A 23,407-nucleotide genomic window follows, 5' to 3' on the forward strand; every position below is an offset into this window, starting at 1 on the left:
TGGATAGTGCACCAGTCCAAACAAATTTGAACAGCGCACCAGTCCAAACAAATTTGGACAGTGCACCAGTCCAAAATTAATAAAATAGGTGTTTTAATCAAGAAGAATCTAAAGCAGTCGAATGTCTTCATCTTTTGCTCTAGCAAAAAAATGCTAGTTGGATTCATCAAGTCTTTTGCTCAATTTACTAGACTCATGGGTTGCTGTTCTCTATTAGCGGGGTTTTTTGCTTGCTTCTGGAAAGCTGTTGAGATCATAGAGGGCTAGGAGAGTGCCATTAGTTGGGGCTTTGTGGATCAAGATGAGAGAGTACCTCAAAAAATGAATTTGGACATTGCACTAGTCCAAATGAATTTGGACAGTGCACCAGTCCAAAATAAATGAAATAGGTGTTTAAATCAGAAGAAGCTAAAGCAATGGAATGTCTTCATCTATTGCTCTGGCACAAAAATGCTGGTTGGATTTAGCAAGTATTTTGCTCACTTTACTAGACTCATGGGTGGCCATTCTCTATTAGTAGGGCTTATTGCTTGCTTCTAGGAAGCTACTGAGACCATAGAGGGCTGAGAGAGCACCATTAGTCAAGGGCTTTGTGGATCAAGATGATGTATCAAATTTTTATTGGAAGAGGGCATGAAGCCAAGCTTGCTAATGTTTCCAATCTATTTTATACATCATCCTTAACGAGGATGATGATACTTTAGCTAACTGTTCTTCCTTGCTTTCCAATCCATAATAATTGTTCCACCAAAGTGATTAGTATTTCAATATTGATCTTCAAGATCAATCATGCACAAATACAGTGGAGGCATCAGAGATGAGGAGAAAAAAAAGGCACCTATAGTCGAGCCATGCCTTCGAGGAATGCCCATATCAATAATAACAGCCTCCACGACAATTGATGTCCTATCAATCATACCTAGGCTTTTGAGATGGGTACACCATTCATAGACAAAGTTGATGTGAATGCTCCATTAATATCATGTCGGGTGCCTGGTGTGAACCCAGCTTAAGCTCGACATGCCAATTTTAAATTGAGTTTCATAGGACATCTCAAAGCGAAGGATGCATAGCATAGATGGGTAGAAACCCACCTACTTTGTCTGCAATCCAAGACATCTCAAGGTACTTTTCTTGTATTCAAATTCAATCTTTATCTATTGTTATGAAATGTGTGCTTATCATCAATTTCTTATTGTAGTGATTTTTGATTGCCTCACAAATTACAAGACTGAACTGGAGATGATCGGCCTTTCACAACATTTTGTCAGACACTCTTGTTGCCTAGGAAAGATTCAAAAAGGTATGTATAAGAGTCCTATCAAGTTTTGTCTTGTTTTGGCCATCAATTTCCCAACATGGTTATGAAAAATCTGGTGACCCACACACATTCTATCATGTGCATCTTGATCTGGATCAAGGGAAAGGCACCTATTGATCACATTTAATACTCCTCCCCCTCCCCCCTTTTATTTAATTCAAACCCTCCTTCCCCCCCATTTTTATCCCTAAGTATTTTACTTACTTAAAGGCATATCCTTTCCCCCTTGAACCCTAACTATTTATACCACTCCCCCCTCCCTCCTTTATTTAATTGAAGCCCTCTCCCCTTCCTCCTTTATATCTAATTTTTTTGCCATGTATATCACTCCCCCCCCCTTTATTTAATTGAAGCCCTCCCTCCCCCCTTTATCCCTAAATATTTATATCACTCCCCTCTCTCATTTATCCCTAACTATTTTGCAATCATATCATTATTCCCCCCCCCCTTTATTTAATTGAAGCCCTCCCTCCCCCCTTTATCCCTAAATATTCATACCACTCCCCCCTCCCCCCTTTATTGATTGAAGTCGTCTCCCCTCCCTCCTTTATCCCTAATAATATCTTTCCATCATATACCACTCCCCCCCCCCCTTCTTATTTAATTGAAGCCCTCATTCCCCCCTTTATCCCTAAATATTTTATTTACTTGAAGTTCTCCCCCACCCCTCATTATCCCTAAATATTCTGCCATCATATACCACTCCTCCCTCCCCCCAACAACTAATTAATACAAATAGAGACTTTATGTATGATAGGACACCTATTGCACCTCAATCATCCTAGACCTCCATCTAAGGAGATTGATATCCACCCTCAATTATCATCCTCCATCCTAACCCTCCATTATGTGCCTCCATCTTAGCCATTGAGATCAAGGGTCGACATGAAAAGGTGCCTACTACTTAACCTAGCCTCCCCAAAGTCAAAATTAGCCGCTTGGAGCCCACCAAACTACATCCACCATCCACTAAATACATTCTAGGTCTTTCATCTAATCACCATCCACCAAATTAAAGGTACCCATGTTAGTTTACTGAGATGCAGTAACACTGAGTCAAAACCTCTATGCCATGATGTTTTAGAGTCTTATCAAGTTTTATCTTGTTTTGACCATCGACTCCTAACATATATAGAAATCCTATGCTATCTATTTTTAATTCTAAATCCTATATTGGAGTGTGGTGATCTACTAGAATAGGAATGAAGGTATACACAAATGGATTTTGGATCACCATATTCTCCAGCATACCCAATTTATACATTCTCTCTTGTAGCAAAGGTCTTCAAAGGTCTAAGTCCAAGATGCATGTAATTTTCAAAAAAGTGGTAGACCTTCATGGTTTATTATCTATGAACAATGGGACTCAAATCCTTTTGTGATAGCTACAGGGCTTACAGAACGTTTAATAGGCATTGGAAAGAGGTACCTCATCAATTTGCAATTGAATTTTCTCACTGAAGTAATTGATAAACGCTAGGTTTTGCAAGTCCTCGCACAAATTTGAATTTTAGCATTGCTCACGAATAATGCATGACATGTTTTATTATTCCTTTTGTTTCGAAAATATTTTTCCATGTTTGTAGAAATTGAAATATATCTACGCGACTAGTGCATCCAAGATATTAATTCTCGAGTTGCAATACAAATACGACTATTAACATTTAGGTAATTGCCAATATCTTATCCATTCGTGAGACTTATTCTTGATGCTAATATTCTCGGTCTTAATACCATCAATGCCAAAAAACTCAATGCCTAGGGAAGGACCTGCTCCCTTGGATTATAACTCTTATGGGAAGGAACCATACTGCCTCCCTACCCATGCTATGTGTGGTTATATTAATTATATTTTATTATCATACAAATATGTTTAATTTCTCGTTCATACAAAATTACTTGCTAGGGAGGGTTATATATCACATAGCTCAGGACACAACCTTAGTGCAAAAGTTGGTAGGCCAAGAAGTACAAAAGAATGCAATTTGGAGGGTTTGGCATTTTTTGACCCTCCAAATTGCATTATTTTGTACATTTATTTCTAGTGAGGGTCCACACAAAAGTGTACAAAAGAATGCAATTGAGAGAGAGAGAGAGAGAGAGAGAGAGAGAGAGAGAGAGAGAGAGAGAGAGAGAGAGAGAGAGAGAGAGAGGAGGAGGAGGAGGAGGAGTAGACCATACTAGAGATTTGATAGTAGCCAACTCTGCCCACTCATATGGATGGTTAGTTGGGTAGCAATAGTAGCAATTTGGAGGGGAGTGTTGGGTAGCAATAGTAGCAATTCAGAAGAGGAGCGAGGAACTATAGCCACAGGCACAGTGGAAGCATCATGAGAGAGAGAGAGAGAGAGAGAGAGAGAGAGAGAGAGAGAGAGAGAGAGAGAGAGAGAGAGAGAGGACTTAGGATTTTTTTTTCTTCAATGTGTAGTTCAGCATCAATTCCAATGGCAAGGATGAAGGCTACTACCAAGAATAAGGACAAGCGTCCACCCATAGCGAAGTTGGCAACACCAAAAGGATGAGACGTGCATCCTAGAAAAGAAAATCCAATGCATCTTCTCAAATAATCAAAGAAAAAAAGATTTACACAAAAGTTCTATGGACTAATGTTGAAAGACCACCTAAAACAAAAATCCATGATATGCTCATACAATCTTTGATGAAGTTGAACAATAAATGATATCCATACAAGAAATGCTTAATTGCTTGTAGTGTGTGGGTAGCACAAATGTGTCATCAAGGTCATCCTAGATTTGTGTTGAGTCAATGGCAAAAAATTCACTTGGATTCTTCTTCCTAACCGTAGCATAAGCACCTTTACAAATGGCTTTGAACCATTTCATATCAAATATAAATACTTGGAATTTCTTAAAGTTCACTTGCAAAATATCTTCTATGGTTCCAACATAATCCATTTTGCCTGTAATGAGGTTTGTATCCCCCACACTAGCTCTACTCAATTCTAAAAAATTGGCCATGACTCCTCGATAAAGCATGTCCCCCCTCACATCAATTTTCTCTACTTGGTAATGATCACCATATGCCCACATTGCATTGAACGAATGGTACTGCAAAGGTAATGGATTCTCATTAGCTTATACAAAAAGTCTATAGACGAATATAAATAAAAGAAAGTTGATTACATACCTTTAGATCACAACCTCATGCATATTCCTCCTCCCTGTCTGTGTCACAATCTCTCATCTTCAACTAGCAACTTCAAGAACGCCTTCCAACCAATCAATGGGGCATTTAATTGGTATGTTTGATAACTCTAGGGGATACTTCTTACCTCTATTGGCCCTTTGCCAAGATTTTCTATCTTGCTCTGTTTTAGCTCTTTCTTCTTCATATTTTTTGAGCCATTTCTCCACAATTGTAAAGATAAAAGGTGTTCACTTTTTGTTGCAAGGCGATGCTCATTTTCTTCTCCTTTCCCTTCTCTTGTCCAATCTCTCCTACAAAACGTGAGTCTCGCTATCATCCCAAAGTTGAGGCATGTCTAGGATAAGTTGTACAAGAAACTCCGTAATGTAAAATATTGACTCTTGCACCAACTAGCCTTCTTCCATGCTTCCCTATGGTCTTGCTTTTTGTCTTACATACCCTTCAACACCTTCATAAACTATTCCAAGAAAAACATCCATCGGCTATGCAAAGTGCTTGCATATGCCACTTCATCTGCCAAGGGCACGAGCAAATGCAATTGGATGCCCATGATACTTGTTGGAAATTCCTTTTCAATCCAAACATACATCTTCAACTATGAGAAGTCTCATTTGTGGAATGGATGATTTCTTGATCTCTTTTGGTGATATCCACCTATATTTACATGTCGGTAAGCAATGGAACTTGCTTTTAAAATGAGCTCAAAAAATTTCTATGCATTTGTATACCCTCTAAGATACCTTACAAATACACTAAGCTTGTTGATAGCCTCTGATGCATCTTTAGTACCACATCCTCTGAAGTACATACTATAGAAACAATGTTGGGTCAGTCAAATTCAAACAAGAGGTCAAACATGGATCAAATTGAAGTGGAAACAATGTTACCTGAATCATTTTGTGCCAATCATGCAACTTTAGACCACTTTGTTTTCTACAGGATGTAAAGGCACCCTTTAAGTTATGCATGTATCTCATTAGGGTTTTCATACCCACTGCGATACATGTCAAGCCATGAATCTATCACACACTCATACCCATTCTAGATGAAAGTGAGGGGGAGGAGGAAGAAGAAGAGGGGATTTTCAAATATGAAGATCTATTTGACACACTGAGTGATCCTCTTTGCATGGATGATAATTTTGTTGTGAATGTAGAGCTAGGAAATAAATGTATTATCTTCTATCTTATATATTGCATCGGAGTAAAGATGCAAATCATTTGAGGAAATTCAAGATGAATGAGGTGGCACTATTGCAATAAATTCCCATGTGGTTAAGGGGATTGTACTAGTTAAATTTTTTTGTATATAGTACAATACCCTTATCAATTGTACTACTAAAATTGTTTGTATATTCCCATGTGGTTAAGGGAATTGTGCCAAAGGTAGCTGGTGTTTGGGGTGGGGTGGAGAATTTTAGGTTTCCTTGAAAAGAGGATGAATTTATTGAAGTTATATCTATGTTATACCTAGTGATACTTTGCTTGAATTCTATGCTTTCATTAATGAAAAGCTTCGAGCTTGAGTTATCCCTTGTTCTTGAGGACTTGTTCTAGTCCATTAGGAGTCCTATGGCATCAATTTGTCTTTTGGATTACTAAAATTCAGCCTCTTGTTACTCCTTAGTAGTCTTTTCGGCTTTCAACTAAAATCTATAGTTTAAGGTATGTAGATAGTCTTATGATACAAGTTGGTATATTGCCATACTATTTCATACACATTCCTTTTGTGAAAAGTATTCTGCACTAAAGCCTTTGTCAAGTTTATGACATTGTGTAAAAAAAGGTTTAAAAGTGGCTAAAAGATGACCTTTTTCAACAGCTGGCCTCATTCTCTTGTGCTCATATCATAAAAATTAGAAACTTGTCATAAATTTAGTATTGCAAATGCAAAAATAGAGGAAGGTACACCTTGTTTGGATTCCAAATCTCATATTAACTCTCTTGTTTCTTCTAGGAAAGGCATTGGGGTGACCATTTTGGGTATGTCACATCAAGGAGGCAAAGATTACCCAAATGTTCTATGGTGACAATCACTAGGTAAAGACTAATATTCCAGCACATGGTAGTACTTGCATATCCTATTACTTTGGAGAATTTCAATATTACATTTGCACTGACTACAAATACATGAATTTGTAATTTATGAAATGTAGATTTTTCCATGTACACTTTTGCAACATCCTATAATCTTGTTCCATAGGATGTGATAAGAGTGTACTAGGAAAGATTTACAATTCTACAAGAGCAGTATAGTCAACTCTAATTACATGAGGTGTTCTGAGGGAACAATTTGTAATTCTATGGGAGGTGCTACAAGCTCTTCTATTGTAACAAAGGGGCAAGTTAGCTAGATATTTATTTAGCTAGGTAGTATTCTTTTTTCTCTAAAGCTATGACATTGCACTCTTGGTTTTAATCCCACATGTACAGTTATAAAAACCACTGCTGACCAAGTATAAAAGTCTTGGGTGGTCATTTGTGCATACACTTTCATCATTGGTCATTAACAATCATTTATGTGATTGAATAGTTGATTGATTTATCAAACTGAATACAAAAATGGACCCTCATGTAGCCCCCATAACATATATGGTAGGTTTAGTCCATGACCTACAGTCCTCTACAACCCTTGAAACTCCCTTGAACGTACTTCCTACTATATTTTTGGATTGCTCAACATTTGATTTTCCCTTGAAGCTACCTTGAAGGTACTTCCTACCATATTTTTGGATTGCTCCACATTCAATTTTCCCTTGCTAGTTCTATTGCATCTTCATACATTATGGGATCTTATATTTTTCTTTAACTTGTGCTCTATCAGTGTCATTGCATACTGGCCAATGCCAAGTATTTTATAATTTTCATATTAAAAGACCTACAACTATATTGTCACTGTCAAGTATTTTATAATCTATAAATTGTGATGTTGTGCATCATACCATGTGTTTATAAAATATTGGTGCTCTACATTATGCCACACCTTCAGGGTGTGAAATAATGTGTTAGTCAGACACAAAATAAAAAGTGAATCTTTGTGTCAGAGAAAGTAATAATTCATAATTTGTTTACAAAATAAATGCTTAAAATATCTAAGATATTTCTAAACTATGCAAAGTATGACATGCACACAAGCATGCTCCCTTGATCCTTAGGAATATGTAGGACATTGTCTGATACATATTTGATGTGGTTGGCTACCGAGAGCCAATTCCACAAATACTTCAAAAGAGTAGTGGTCGAATTTGTCTGCACCTCCTCGTGTCTTTAGACTTCTAGCTTTGGGGTGAATACACAACACTCCCTTTGGTTCTTCAAGCATTTGTATGCAGTATCCTAAACCAAGAGTATGCTTGTTTTATCGTATCTAGTGTTATTTCTCCAAAACTTATCTAATTTTTTCAAAAACATTGCTTTATTAGTATCCAGAACTACACATTGTGGATCAAGGAACTCACAATCTTCCTGTTTGTACACTCTCTAAGCTAATCTTACTAATCTAGGAAGCACTATTAGCCGGAAAAGAAATCAAGACTAGAGGCTAGAGGCTAAGCATGGCGACGCTCGAGGGCCATAGGGGAAAGGAGATCATGAGGGCGAACCGTTATCATGGGAGGGGAAAAGGAATTAGAAGGGGAGGGAATGAAGAGGGAGATTATGACACAAGGGGAAAGGGAGAGGGGGGAGAGAAGCATGTACATGATAGGAGGAGGAATGTAAAGATGGAGACATCAAGGGAAGAGGACCATACTTTATTTAAAAGAAAGGATGAGAGGGAAATATCAAAGTACTAGCTAGGTGGCTTTACAAGAATGAGCGTGTCTCATCAAGGAATAGCCCCCTCCTTTTATAGCCAAAAGAGGGGGTCTCTCCCAATTAATGTATCCTCCTACATGCATGGTGTGTGTGGAAAAGTCTCCCATGTGGGCTAGGTGGTTACGCACTCTCAATTGTGTGCGACAACCCTTTGCCTCAAATTTCCACATAAATCAAGCCCCATATCTCAAGTCTATGATACTCCCTTGGTCTCTTCCCAATTTTATAATATGTTCAAACCTCTAGGAGGACAAGTGGAGGGTTGGCACAAGGAATCTTGCCACCTCGTCCTACTTTCCCCATTATTTAACTTGCTCTCTTGGATTTTCTATACCTCCCCCACATGGGCCTATCCCATATGGAGGGAATAACTCAATATAATATCCATCTCCACTTATTTTATATTACTTCTCCCATGGACTTTGAGCCATATCTCACTAAATGCAACCTAGGTGTAGAGGTGGCACATGGAGGAGCCATGCCACCTTACATTTTATAATATTACTATCATGGATTATGTACAACACACCTTATGGGTCCTCTTATGTGGAAGGGTGGCACATGGTCATGCCTTGCCACCTTAACCCTGGGCCCTATGCACACCATATTTTATTATACTATTGCCACATATACAAACACACACACATATTAATGCCTTTTTCCTTAGATAATTTTATCCATAACATTTCCCCCCCCTGGGCATGGAAGGGTCCATCACCTTCTTGCCATATGGTTCATTGCTACGTTCCTTGATGACTTTGTAAGGACCAGTCCATAGTGGCAGAAACTTCTTATCCATTTGGTGGTCCAATCTGTTATCAAAGCATACATAGCACAACATCCCCCTCAGCAAAGTGTCTTTCCCATCCCTTGCGAATCTTAGCATCCAAGCAGGCCTTTTGTCGATTCTTTTGGAAATCTGTTTGGTGTAGTGCAAGGCGTCGGGTTTCATCTAACTTCTCAAGTTGTACCAATCTGGCCTCTACATGTTCATCTTCTATCATCCTCTATTCTTGTGCCAATCTCAAAGCTGGAATCTCTATCTCTAGTGGTAAAACGGCCTCAGTATCATACACCAACTCAAAAGGAGTGTGACCTGTAGATGTTTTATGAGTGATGTTGTAAGCCCACATGGCTTCAGTGACCTTCTGATCCCATTGGCTCTTGTTCCCTGTGGCCATTTTTTCCATGGTTTTACAAAGGAGGCCATCGGTCTGCTCTGTTTGACCCATGGATGCCAGATAATAGATGCTAGAAGTGTGATGATCAATACCCATGTGATCCATGAGTAACTCCACTGCTTCATTTAAGAATGGACTCCCATGGTCAGAGACAATCTCCATGGATGTCCCAAACCTTGTGCAGATACATTCAAATATGAAATTTGAAACTGCCTTACCATTTGCAGCGGGGAGGGCGATAGCTTCAGCCCACTTAGTGACATACTGAGTGGCTACCAAAAGATACTTCTTTTTGCGGGCAGTCATGGGCAAGGGCCCGCCGACAAAATCTATTCCCCACTTCTGAAATGGATGGATGGACATTATTGGGTGATGTTGCCGAGGACGCAAATCCTTCCTACCAAAGAATTGGCATGGTTCACAGGTTTTGCAATACAAAGTGACATCCTTGAACAAGGTCGGCCAATAGTATCCAGCATGTAAAATCTTCTTAGCTGTATAGTCACTGGCATAGTGGCCTCCGCAAAATCCATCATGATAATGCTTTAATACCTTAGGCACTTCATCTGCATCAATGGCCTGTCTTAGTACCCCATCCATGCCTTGACGGTACAACACCCCATCAATGAGGGTGTAGCGCCTACTATCTCTACGGATCTTCTTTCTCTCATAGCTAGTACTTTCTGAAGGAAAGGGGAAAGCAGTTAGAAACTTGTAGATACCACCATACCATGGATTCCCAACTTCTATGGCTGCTACAAGGGTTACATCAAGGCACTCCTCTAAATCAATCAAAGCATTCTTTAAGTTGGAACAACCCCCTTTTATAATTTTGAAAGAAAAATCATATTCTTGTAGAACTGCCAACCATTTGGCCAACCGGCCCATGGGATTTGGTGATTGAAGGACCTGCTTTGCAAGACCAGTGCTAGTGAGTATAAAGAAGGACTTTCTAGCCACATAATGCTTAAATTTCTCAATGCAAAACACCAAAGACAAGGCATGCTTGTCAGCCTCTGAATAGCATTGCTCAGTGTTGAGCAATTGTCGAGAAGCAAATCGAACGGGATACCTGAACCGATCCTCCCCTTGCTGGAGAACAATACCTACCAGAGTGTGCTCACCAAACCTAGGATTGATATAGAAAGTCTTTGACCAATCTGGATTGCATAGAATGGGTTCTGAAGCTAGAGCATTCTTGATTTATGCAAACCCATGATCACAATCCTCATCCCAAGAGAAATCAACCCCATCTTTTAATAGCATAGTCATGGGTCGTGTCAAAGCAGCATATTGATCAATGAAGCAGTGATAGTATCCTGCTAGATTGACAAATGAGCATACCTGACGTTTGTTTGTAGGCGGGGAGAGCTTGAGGATGGCTTCTACCTTCTCGGGGTCAGGATTGACGCCCTTGGATGAGACAATATCTCCTAGTACCTCCCTTGAGTGGCTCCAATGGTGCATTTCTCAGGGTTGAGACTGCCATTTGCATCATTAACCCTTTGGAAGGCCAATCTAACCTTCATGATGTGCTCCTTATGTGACGAGAATATACAAAAATCATCTAAAAACACCTCCAAGAAATCCCCCAAATAAAGAGCAAACACCATCTGCATAAATCTTTGAAAGGTAGCAGGAGCATTGGTGAGGCCAAATGGCATTACTTTGAATGCAAATGTCCCCCAGGGTGTGGCAAATGTGGTTTTAAGCACATCTTCTTCGACAATTTTGATTTGATAAAATCCAGAGTAACCATCACAGAAAGTATACATCTCATGACCACTTACCTTCTCAATAATGAGGTCTTGAAAGGGCAGAGGATGATGATCCCTCTTGGTGGCTGCATTGAGTTTCTTATAGTCAATGCAGACCCGCCACTTGTTGTTTTTCTTTGGGGTGACTACCACTAGTGAAACCCATTCAGTATTGTGAACCAGAATAATAAACCCAGCCTCTACAAGCTTCTGCAACTCTGAGTGCAAAGCATCGGTCTGCAGGGGCCCTAATCTCTGATACTTCTGGGTCACAGGCTTCGCATCACGCTTCAGCTCTATCTTGTGCTCTATGGCAGTCACATGGCGAAGGTGGTGGTAGCTAGTTGCAAAGAGGTCAGGGAAATCTTTGAACATTTCTAGGAACTCGTCTTTCTCACTTGGAGTGAGGTTTGGGGAAAGCATAGATTCAAGCTGTTGAGGAGTAGCTGTTACCTTTTCTGCAGGTGGCGGGGTCGGAGACACCTCCATCATGTAAACTTCCTTCTCTGAGAATTCCTCCCCCTCGTCTGATTCTTCCATTGATTCAGACACCGAGGATGAGAGAGTATCATTGTCTTGCCCCTCTTCTTCTTTTGGTTCCATGGCACTGAGTTGCACCAGGATCTTCTCCTTAGAAGCACCAAAAGACATGTGTCCTGTCTTCCAATAGCTGACTGCATCACTCTTTCTCAACCATGGTCTCTCGATTATGGCTGGGTAACTCCTGCCTATATCTTCAATGTCCACTACATAGAAATTGACAGTGGTGGTCAACCCATTGACAGTGATGGGCAAATCCTCAATGACTCCCAGGGTGGTGAGTCGTCGACCATCTGCTACCTTGATGCGAGTGGAGGAATGCCTTGTACATTTCAAATTCAATTTCTTCATGATTTGGGACACCATGATATTACATGCAGCTCCCCCATCAACACACACATTTTTGACATGGAATTGAGGGGGTTGCGGAAAACAATCATCTTCTTTGAAGCGGGGTCAGACTGAACTTTATCAAACTTTTGAGCAATCTCATGTGCTAGCACCATAGTTTCTGGATTCTCCCATTTAAGCTTGAGGCAGAATTCATCACTTGCTCCTGCTACAAGGTAGCCTAGCACATGCTGAGTCATTCCAGCTCGAAATCCGGCATTGTCCTCCTGTGTGGCAATGAAACGGGAGCCGCTCGATCCACATATCGACGTGCCATCTCACCTTCTGACTGCTTCAAGTTTGCCACCTACAGGTACACATTCTCCGGCTCCTCTTCTTTGCCAAAATACTCAATCATAGCTGCTGTCAACCTTGGCTAGCTTTGGCGAACATCTTCGGCCTGCTTCTCATACCACACTTGAGCCAAACCCTCTAGAAATGTGGGAAGAACCAACAGCCATCTGTCTTTAGTAAGAAAGTTGAGAGAAACACAACGGCACTTGAAGGCCACAAGATACTCATTTGGATTTTCTTCCACCCATCCACAAAACACGAGAATGTCAGCCATGCTTGGAAGATGGAAAAGAGAGGCTTATCTATGGACAAACAATAGAAAGAGGAAGCTTGAACTGAAAATTGGGTCAAGATACCTCCACAAAGCACACATAGGTAGGGTAGGGTGTGATTGGTGTATTGTGAAATACTAGACGACGGGAAGAATCTTCAGCATAGAATAGCACATAAACAATCTTAAAAGGACCAACCCTCATGATATCACATCCATCTTTACAAGCGAGGGTTAGAGACACGACGTTGCATAAGGTTGTTCATCAAGGCAAACAAGAATGCCATGACAAATGTCAATAGTTGGAGAGCCTGCACATCACCTTCAGCTTCTTCCAGTTCTTGTAGTCACCATGCTATTTATTCAAGGGGTGTGCGGTCTGGCATCCTTCTTTTGAGCAATGTCCTTGAGGACCTTTCTGATGATCTTCCGAAGTCGGTGAACTCATATCAAGTATGCCCAACACTTAGTTTCATGATGACCACAACCTTTGCATTCGTTACAAATGATCACCCTCCTTCGTGGCTTGCGGCTTTGTTGGGGTGGTGCTTCCACTCGCGTCATGCGTGATTGAAGTACAAGCTTCACGTGCCAAGAAATCAACAATTAGATTTCGAGCTCGAGGGATATGCTGAATTTTTACCTCTTCAAATTGGTTGCAAAGTTCCAATGCTTGTTGATGTCGTGGAACCAAGCCTTTGCTCCGCACCTTCCACCTTCCACTAACTTGTTCACACACTAGTTGAGAATCTCCTTGCACTTCAAGTTGCTTGGCATGATGTTCTTGTGCCTTTTGTAGCCCAAAAATGAGCACCGAGTACTCACCTTGATTGCAAGTACTTGCAGGTGCAGACTTGCTGTAACAATACTCCTCACCACCACGTGAAGTGAGCTTCACACCCATGCTAGCAGCCTTGGTCGAAGGTTTGTGAGCTCCATCAAATTGAAGGATCCAATATGTCATCACTACCAAGACTAAAATTCGGACATCCCAAGTTTCTCGGTAGTCCAAGATAGGTAGGAGGAGAGGGTGGGGAGAATTCAACACTTGAGCCAAACGTTCAGCACCAAATAAACTTGCAATCCTTTGTTGATAGTTTATCTTTAGACCAAAAAGAATTATAACTTGAAGCTTGAAATGAGGCACAAAATGTTGATTAGGTACAAATGGATTCCTTGGTCAAAACATTACCAACCATAGCCGAGGCCTAGAAACCTTTGTAGTGAGATTGAGAATAAACCATTCAGGATGAGCTTAACCACAACAGGAATTAACAAGTAGATGCGCCAAATCTCCCACCAAGCTTGGGGAGCATCCCACCCTTCGATGAAGGACACCGTTTTAATTACCTCTGAAGCAGCAAGTAGTTTGATCACTGCACAATGAGTAGAAGTAAAATCAAAGTTCTCCCAGCATATCAGTAGTTCTTCACCATGAATCATCCATGGTGTATCATTCCACCCGTCATCTCCTTGAACAATGCACTGGACAATCAGCCATTGAAGGTCGACATGAAGATCAAGGAAGAGATCTCGTGCATTGGTAGCCGTAAGGTGCAGAGGACCAGGCACCAAATCCTTAAATGCGTCGAGAAGTGACATAAATATCCACCCTTCTCGTGTGGCGTGCATCCGTGAAGTGAGCTTGGAGAAGTTTTGAATCGGCGATCTAGCAGGAGATGTGGATAGAGCACATGAAATGAAGTACTTTTGCTTTTTATAGCAAGAGCAAACTCCCCACGATTAGAGAGTTACAGCTCCCGAGATTTCAATATGTAAACAAAAATCATTACATTTTCACCACTTCCAACTTGTTGGCCCAATGATAAGTCTCCCTTTTGTGAAGGGGAGGTCTTGGGTTCAAATCCTACTCTTTAATAAAAAGTCTTTAATAAAAAGAGAGGAGAGGAGAGGAGAATGAGAAGGAGAAGAAGAGAAGAGAGAGGGGGGGCATGGGATCTGCTGTTACAATTTTGCAAAAACTCAGAAAACTGTCTGTGACCAGAAGATGCAGCAGCCCAAAAAACTATCATGTGGGTGAACACCGTAGACACGCGGAGTGAGAAAACTATCCGTGACCAGAAGACACAGCAGCCCAGAAAATTGTTGCACGAGTGAACGCAATAGACGCGCGAAGCGAGAAAACTGTCCGCGACTAGAAGACGCAACAGCCTAGAAAACTGTCACGTGGGTGAACATAGTAGACGCGTGAATCGAATGCGCACGCAGTAGCTTAGAAGGAGCATAGATGGTATAGTTTTGTAGATGCGACTGGTACGAGCAGAAGATTCACTACTAGCCATGGAGATTTCGATCCCAACAGCCACACCATTTCTATTAGCCGAAAAAGAAATCAAGACCAGAGGCTAGAGGCTAAGCATGGCAACGCTTGAGGGCCATAGGGCAAAGGAGATCGTGGGGGCGAACCGTTATCATGGGAGGGGAAAAGGAATTAGAAGGGGAGGGAATGAAGAGGGAGACTATGACACAAGGGGAAAGGGAGAGGGGGGAGAGAAGCATGTACATGATAGGAGGAGGAATGTAAAGATGGAGACCATACTTTATTTGAAAGAAAGGATGAGAGGGAAATATCAAAGTACTAGCTCGGTGGCTTTACAAGAATGAGCGTGTCTCATCAGGGAATAGCTCCCTCCTTTTATAGCCAAAAGAGGGGGTCTCTCCTAATTAATGTATCCTCCCACATGCATGGTGTGTGTGGAAAAGTCTCCCATGTGGGCTAGGCGGTTATGCACTCTCAATTGTGTGCGACAACCCTTTGCCTCAATTTTCCACATAAATCAAGCCGCATATCTCAAGTCTATGATACTCCCAGTCTCTTCCCAATTTTATAATATGTTCAAACCTCTAGGAGGACAAGTGGAGGGTTGGCACAAGGAATCTTGCCACCTCATCCTACTTTCCCCATTATTTAACTTGCTCTCTTGGATTTTCTATACCTCCCCCACATGGGCCTATCCCATATGGAGGGAATAACTCAATATAATATCCATCTCCACCTGTTTTATATTACTTCTCCCACGGACTTTGAGCCATATCTCACTAAATGCAGCTTAGGTGGAGGGGTGGCACATGGAGGAGCCATGCCACCTTACATTTTATAATATTACTATCATGGATTATGTACAACACACCTTATGGGTCCTCTTACGTGGAAGGGTGGAACATGGTCATGCCCTGCCACCTCAACCTTGGGCCCTATGCACACCATATTTTATTATACTATTGCCACATATACAAATACACACATATATTAATGCCTTTTTCCTTAGAGAATTTTATCCATAATAGCACCCAAGGCTAGTACTTCTCTCACTCTTTCTAGTCACCCACATCTCTACATGGAAATGTTTGAGAGCCAATTCAAGAAATACTTGAGGCTAGCACTTCTCTCACTCTTTCTAGTCACCCACATCTCTAGATAAACACATGGAAATGTTTGAGAGCCAATTCAAGAAATACTTGGGCACCATCTCGCATGTATACAATGCTTTTATGAAATCTCTCTGAAACGATACATCCACTGGCCCCATGGGGGTGTTCTATGATGCTCATGCACCTTGAAAGCCAAGACACCATTGGGGACACCATGCAGATCCAAAATGAGGGCATGGCTCTCATAAAAAAGAGAGGGGGTATCATTGTCGAAGAGAATCAGTGGAATTTTAATTATATCTTACTTTAGCCAATCTTCTTGGCCATTTTGTCACCCCTCTTGCCTCCCATTTTGTCACCTCTTTCTACATCAAACATTTGGATCTACAATTCCCACGTATGTAAAAATGTGGATACAGTTGTTAGACCTCCATATATAACAACCATATGTTTAGTAGTAGAAAGGGCAACTCCATATAAAAAATGCACAAAAAACTTAGTATACATAGTCAATTGCACAAAAAGAGAGCTCTAAATAAAAGAGAAAGTTGCACAAAAACATCAAAATAAATTAGGAAATTTCATAGAAAGGAACTCAGTATAAAATAGAAAACTACATAGAAACTTAATATTCACAAAATGTGGGAAAATGCACAGAAAAGAGCCATGTATATTCATCCACAAGAGGTGGGAAATTTGCACAAAAAATGTGGGACATGTAGTTTCTCTAGGTGCTTCTAGTCCCTTACTCTTCCTAGGTAAGAAACGTACATTGCCCTAATGCCTTATTCTCCTCATATGGGGGCTCACAGGTGGGTCAACGATACACTAACTCTTATATAATCACATAGATCCATGTCACTAAGATATGTGATCACTAAGTTTCTACATATGTTTAATGTGACCATGCCCATCCAATATGGTTCGTGGAAATGGTAAAGAAACATGGAAGTGCTTCCACTAGTCTCCAATCCACATACTCTCATCCTTGGTGGCATGCTGGATGGGATTTCCAGTGGCATATTCTTGTTGATTCCCAGCTTAAAGCCACATTGTTAGCCCATTGGAGACATCTTCAATAAGATATTAATATGTAAGCTATTTTGTAGCTTGATTGCACCATTTCTCAAAGATTTGGCAAGTGCCTTAAAGATTTCAAAGACACTTGTAAGCACTATCATCCAACAAGATAATGTTTTTTCATTGTATTGCAGCTACCCTAGCTAGATCACAAATGCATGCTCTTTCACAAAAATCTCATGTGAGTATAGCCCACAAAACTTGTGCCAATGACCTGGGATGCATCTTTGCAACAATGAAAGTGCCTTCATCCTCATGCAAAATGTCCAAATAAACACATTGAAGTGCAAAAAACTGTAAGAAAATAATACATCTGTGCTCAATAGATAACAGGATCTTGTACGCAAGGGAGAAAACAAGATAGTATGGAGAATCAAAAATTTGATTACTGTAGAATTGATATAATAGATGGTGCTGCCTCCCAGCCGTGCGCTCTTGTGAAAGAAGCTTCGATGGCGTGCTGGAAACAGTAGAAGACGGAGGCTGAATGCTAAGGAATCAAGGTTGCTATAGCCAGTGATGAAATGGGCTTCACGGGCTTGCTCTTATATAGCCACCAGTCGAAGTCAGTTAGGCTCAATTGGGTGGCCGACCCAGTCCACCCAAAACAGTCGACTGGGGGTGGGTCCCAAAATAGGCCATCGACCATATGATAGAACCAATGCACAAAACAAAGCAACTAACCTAGGTCTCCGTTTGGCCCACAACCATCCGAGATCATCTGAGGCTTCAAACGGGCCTTGCAACCCGAGAGTGGGCTGCCCCGAGACCCCTAAAATCCTCCTCAACCACATTGCCTCGCAAGAAGCAAAGCATGCAGATTTGTACTCGGCCTCGTTAGAAGAAAGAGCAACTGTGGGTTGCTTCTTGCTGACCCATGACACAACTCTAAATCCAAGTGAGAAATAGTACCCTGTCACTGATCTGCTGCTGTCCACATCTCCTGCCCAATTCGAAATAGAATCCGGTCAAGATGTTGCCCTTGGTATAGGTGATGCCATAATCAAGTGTGCCTTTGATGTATTTCAGCACCCGCATTCCTGCCCTCCAATGGTTCTCCCAAGGCTTATTGGAAAACCTGCTTACTACACTAGTCACAAAGCTGATGTCCGGCCGTATGTTGCACAGGTAGATCAAGCTGCCCACAAGCCTTCTGTACTTCGCTTCGTCCACCAGTGATGATGAATCCTCGTTTGAGAGCTTCGCATCAACCTCCATAGGGGTACCAACTATTTTGCACTCAACCATGCCAAATGCTTTCAGTATCTCTCCAGCATATTTCAGTTGTGAAATGAAGATCTGTTTCGACTCTTGCCAAACTTCAATCCCCAAATAGAAATGCATCAGTCCGAGGTCTGTCATTTCAAACTCTCTTCCTATAGCAAATGCTTCATCTTTGAGATCCTCTCTTCATGGTTCCCTGTTATGACAAGGTCATCCAGCATAAAGGACCACGATCATACACCTACCTCCTTCTCTGAAGATATACAAATTTGCATCAGATGGGCTCCTCCTAAACCCGTTTTGCAGAAAGTAGGCATCAATTCGCTGGTACCATGCTCGTGGGCCCTGTTTCAACCCAGAAAGTGCCTTCTTTAGTTTGCAGACTTTACCTTTTGAACCGACGATCTCAAAACCTGGTGGTTGTTCCACGTATACCTCCTCCTTGATATCTCCATTCAGAAAGGCGAATTTCACATCCATCTGAAACACGGGCCAACTTCCCCGGGTAGCTAAAGCCAAAACACTACGAATTGTGGTTAGTTGAGCTGTGGGAGCAAAAGTATCTTGATAATGAAAACCATGTACCTGTGCAAATCCTTTTGCCATGAGCCGAGCCTTGTACTTATCCAACGTGCTATCGAACTTGTACTTGATCTTGTACACCCAGTTGGTTTCGATTACCTTGCACTTTGGTGGTCGATCCACAAGGTCCCAAGTGTTGTTCTTCATTATGGAGCCATACTCTGATTGCATAGCCTCCATCCACCTATCATCACCTTGTGCCTCTTCAAGACACTTGGGTTCATCAGCACGGATCACTTCTGTCATCAAAGCATAGTTGACCAAGTGTTCCTGCGCCCTTCTTTGCTCCTCTAATCTCTTGGACCAACGGTGTCCGGATGGTTCCTCCTCAATTGTTGGAGGTTCTCTACCATCCAAAAGCTACTTTACCCACTTCGGGAATGGCGGTTGCTGTTATGGTTCTATAGGCTCTTCTTTATCTTCTTTGTCTTGAATCCTCCCAAGCACCGTTGGGGGAGTTTGGTCTACTATTGGTGGCGGTACTGGATGGATATCCTGGCCCTGGTTGTCAAGCATGACGAAGGTCGCTGGAGCATTGGTAAGTCCGAAGGGCATTACCAAAAACTCATAATGACCAAACCTGCTCCTGAAAGCGATTTTATGCACATCCTCGGCTCTAACCCGGATCTAATGATAGCCGCACTTAAGATCTATCTTGCTGAAAATCACGGCTCCATGTAATGCATCTAGCAAATCATCAATCCGAGCCATCGGATACCTGTGCTTAACACTGATATTATTCAATGCTCTGTAATCTATACAGAGGCGAAACGTATCATCCTTTTTCCTCTTTAATATCACTGGTGAAGCAAAAGGTGAGAAACTTGGTTGAATCTGCCCCAACTTGAGGTATTCTTCCAGTTGCCTACGCACATTCGCTTCTTCAGTAAAACTCATTCTATAGGGAGGTCTATTTACAGGTTCTGCCCTCGGGATTAGTTCAATCTTATGTTGAACTTTCCGCTCTGGAGGTAACCCATAAGGTAGTTCATCCCTAAAACATTTAGAGAACTCCTCTATTATAAGATTAGCTAGCTTGGCCATCTCACCACTTTGCGTAACATCAGTGCTAGTCGAAGAATCATTCACCGACTCTACCGATGCTGTGCAAAGGTACAAAAACTCTACTTGAGCCTTTCTGATTTCCATCACGGAAACCAACGGTCCCTGAGGTATATAACACTTTTACTGAATATCAAGATATCGTCAATAAAATGTACTACAAACTTTCCGATATACGAACGTAGTATAGGAAGCATCCTCCTCCAATTGATGCGGTTGTTCTGAGAAGACCACATCACGACTTATAATTACCTTCTTGGTAATAGGGTTATAGAGATAGTAACCCTTCGCCTCTTCACTGTAGCCCAAGAAAAAACACTTCCGGCTCTTCGGTTCCCATTTGGTCCTGGTAGCATCAGGGATATGCACAAAACAGTCACATCCAAAAACTCTGAAATGTGTAGCTGAAGGTTTCTTACAAGAAAAGGCTTGCAGTGGAGTCATCCCATTCACAGCGTTTGTGTAGCTATGATTGACGATGTAAACTACAATGTTACATGCTTCAGCCCAGAAAGTCTTTGGCAAATCTTTCCCTTTCATCATACTCCGGCCCATTTCGCAGATGATGTGCATCTTGCATTCTGCTACATTTTGCTGTGATGTATGTGGCAGGGGTTTCTGCCTCTTGATTCCGTGACTTTTGTAGTAACTTTCAAATTCAGTTGATGTGAACTCTCCACCTCTGTCTGATCTTAGCTTCTTCACCTTCCTCCCCAATTCTTTCTCGACCATTACATGCCATTCCTTGAACTTATTGAAAGCCTCGTCTTTCATCTTTAGGAAGTATATCCATATCCTTCTACTGTAGTCGTCGATCAGTGTCATGAAGTAGAAGGAACCACCCAAAGCTTCTGTCTCCATCTTTTTGCAAAGGTCCGTGTGAACGAGCTCTAGAGGAGCCTTTGCTCTGCTGGCCTCTTTAGGAAAGAGCTGCCGATGCTGCTTGCCCATCATGCAAGCTTCACATACATCAGGCAGATCTGAAATTTCTGGTAGGTCTACAATCATTCCACTTTTATGCATCTCCTTCAAAGAACTAAGGTTTAGATGACCAAACCTCTCATGCCACAGCTTAGTGTTCTTCACATCTGCTCGAGCACTGAAAGCTGAGAGTTCGTAAATGTTGTTGTGCCATGTATCTTTTCGAATGACCTTTTCCTTGAAGATCCATGATCTGTGCACCATTCTTATCGAATTGAACTTTGAGGTCCCGATCCGTGATTGCAGAAATGGACAACAAGTTCCTCTTGATATCTGGCACATAAAGAACATCGGGGACAACTATTTTACAACTCCATCTGACTTGAGAGCAATCGTACCTTTTCCTTTTGCTGGACATTTTGCATCATTGCCGACTACTACCATGATGTCATTTCCTACCGACTGTAGAGAGGTATACCAATCCTTCCAACTGGTCATGTGGTGCGATGCACCACTGTCAATGATCCAAGGTTCATCTGCAGGTACATGAACTGCCTACGTGCAAATCTCCTCAATTGCAATGAACAGCTCTATGGGTACTACCTGCGCACTGTTGCTGGACTACTGTTGCTGGACTCTTTCTTCACTCTGTTCTTATCATCTGCAATCTTCTTGTGGCACTCATTCTGCTTGTGCCTTGCCTTGTTGCAATAGAAGCACTTGATATTCTTCTTTCTCTTCTTATCATCAGAAGAAGATGGGTTACTAGAGTCCTTACCCTTACCTTTCTTTGATCCAGTCCAGAAAGCCGAATCTTCTCCAGTCCTCATCTTTTTGCGCATCTCCTCCTCTAGAAGAATCACGCTAAAATCCTCAAAGTTGAGGGGTGGATTTCTGTTTTGTGTATTCTGCACCAAGACCGTTGTACTTTGGTGGGAGAATCCGTATGCACCTTTGTGCTAGATTCTCATTGGTGATGGTTATGCCAATCGCAGTCATCTGATCGTGCAGATTCTTCACCCTAGTGATGAACTTCTCTGCCGCTTCAGACTTAGACAAATTTTCATTCGCGAGTTGAGTCTCCAGATTCTGAATCCGCGTCTGATTCGTGGTCTCATACTGATTTTTCAAGACCGTCCATGCCTCCTCCGCTGTGGTGACATGTTGAATTAACGCCATGATGGAATCACTAACACTGCAGACAATAGAACACATCGCATTTGCATTTCTTCTTGTCCACGCGAGAATCTCATCCGCAGTTTTTACTATCTATTGTCTTGCATTAGCTGGATTCGGTCTCGGAATCGGCCTCATGTCCACCCTAGTAGCAGTGTCCCAAAGCTCATATGCGCTTAGGATGGTCTTCATCTTGAACTTCCAGAGAGGATAGTTAGAGCCGTCCAACTTTCCGCTTTCATCAAACGGTGGGATTTGCAGTCTTGCGGGCTGGGCCATCTCTCACAATCTGCTCGCAAACAGAAACACACTACTAAACCTTCTTGCTAGAGTCCAGGCTCTGATACCATGTAAGAAAATAATATAACGTCTGTGCTCAACAAATAACAGGATCTCGTACACAAGAGAGAAAACAAGATAGTATGGAGAATCAAAAATTTGATTACTGTAGAATTGATACAATAGATGGTGCTGCCTCCCAGTCGTGTGCTCCTGTGAAAGAAGCTTCGATGGTGTGCTAGAAACAGTAGAAGATGGAGGCCGAATGCTAAGGAATCGAGGTTGCTGTAGCCAATGATGAAATGGGCTTCACAGGCTTGCTCTTATATAGCCACCAGTTGTAGTCAGTTAGGCTCAATTGGGTGGCCGACCTAGTCCACCCAAAACGGTCGACTGAGGGTCGGTCCCGAAATAGGCCACCGAACATATGATAGAACCGGTGTGCAAAACAAAGCCATCTGGGATCATCTGAGGCTTCAAACGAGCCCCGTAACCTGAGAGTGGGCTGCCCCAAGAAATGCTCCATCTACCCTCAGTGCGGTCAATCAAGGGATGCCTTCCCGCACTTGCATGTAGCCTAGTTGGCAGTGTGCCAACTCTATCTAAAGCCGTATAGTTAGCTGGTTCCCGCGTAGTTAGTTACACGAGAGTGGAGCATTGATATCTAACAAAAACACCACTCCAAATTTTTACTACATCACGTGGAACAACAAGCAAAATGCACTTCTTGTGATGTTTCCACACTCTTCATATTTAGAAAGAATGTATAAATTAATTAAGTAGCTTTAGCAAGTTCTTCACATGAAGCTCAAGAACGTCTCTGACATGTATTTGGTCAAGTAAATGCGGCCTCCCAATTATTTCTTCAAAAAATCCTATATTGCATTGAAATGAATGAAGGTGTGAAAGCCACCAAACACATTGGCAATCTCTGTGCCTTGGTGGATCAACTT

Source organism: Dipteris shenzhenensis, chromosome 14 (genome assembly GCF_047967505.1).
Source record: "Dipteris shenzhenensis isolate YYH24624 ecotype China chromosome 14, Dip_SZ_1.0, whole genome shotgun sequence".
Classification (NCBI taxonomy): domain Eukaryota; kingdom Viridiplantae; phylum Streptophyta; class Polypodiopsida; order Gleicheniales; family Dipteridaceae; genus Dipteris; species Dipteris shenzhenensis.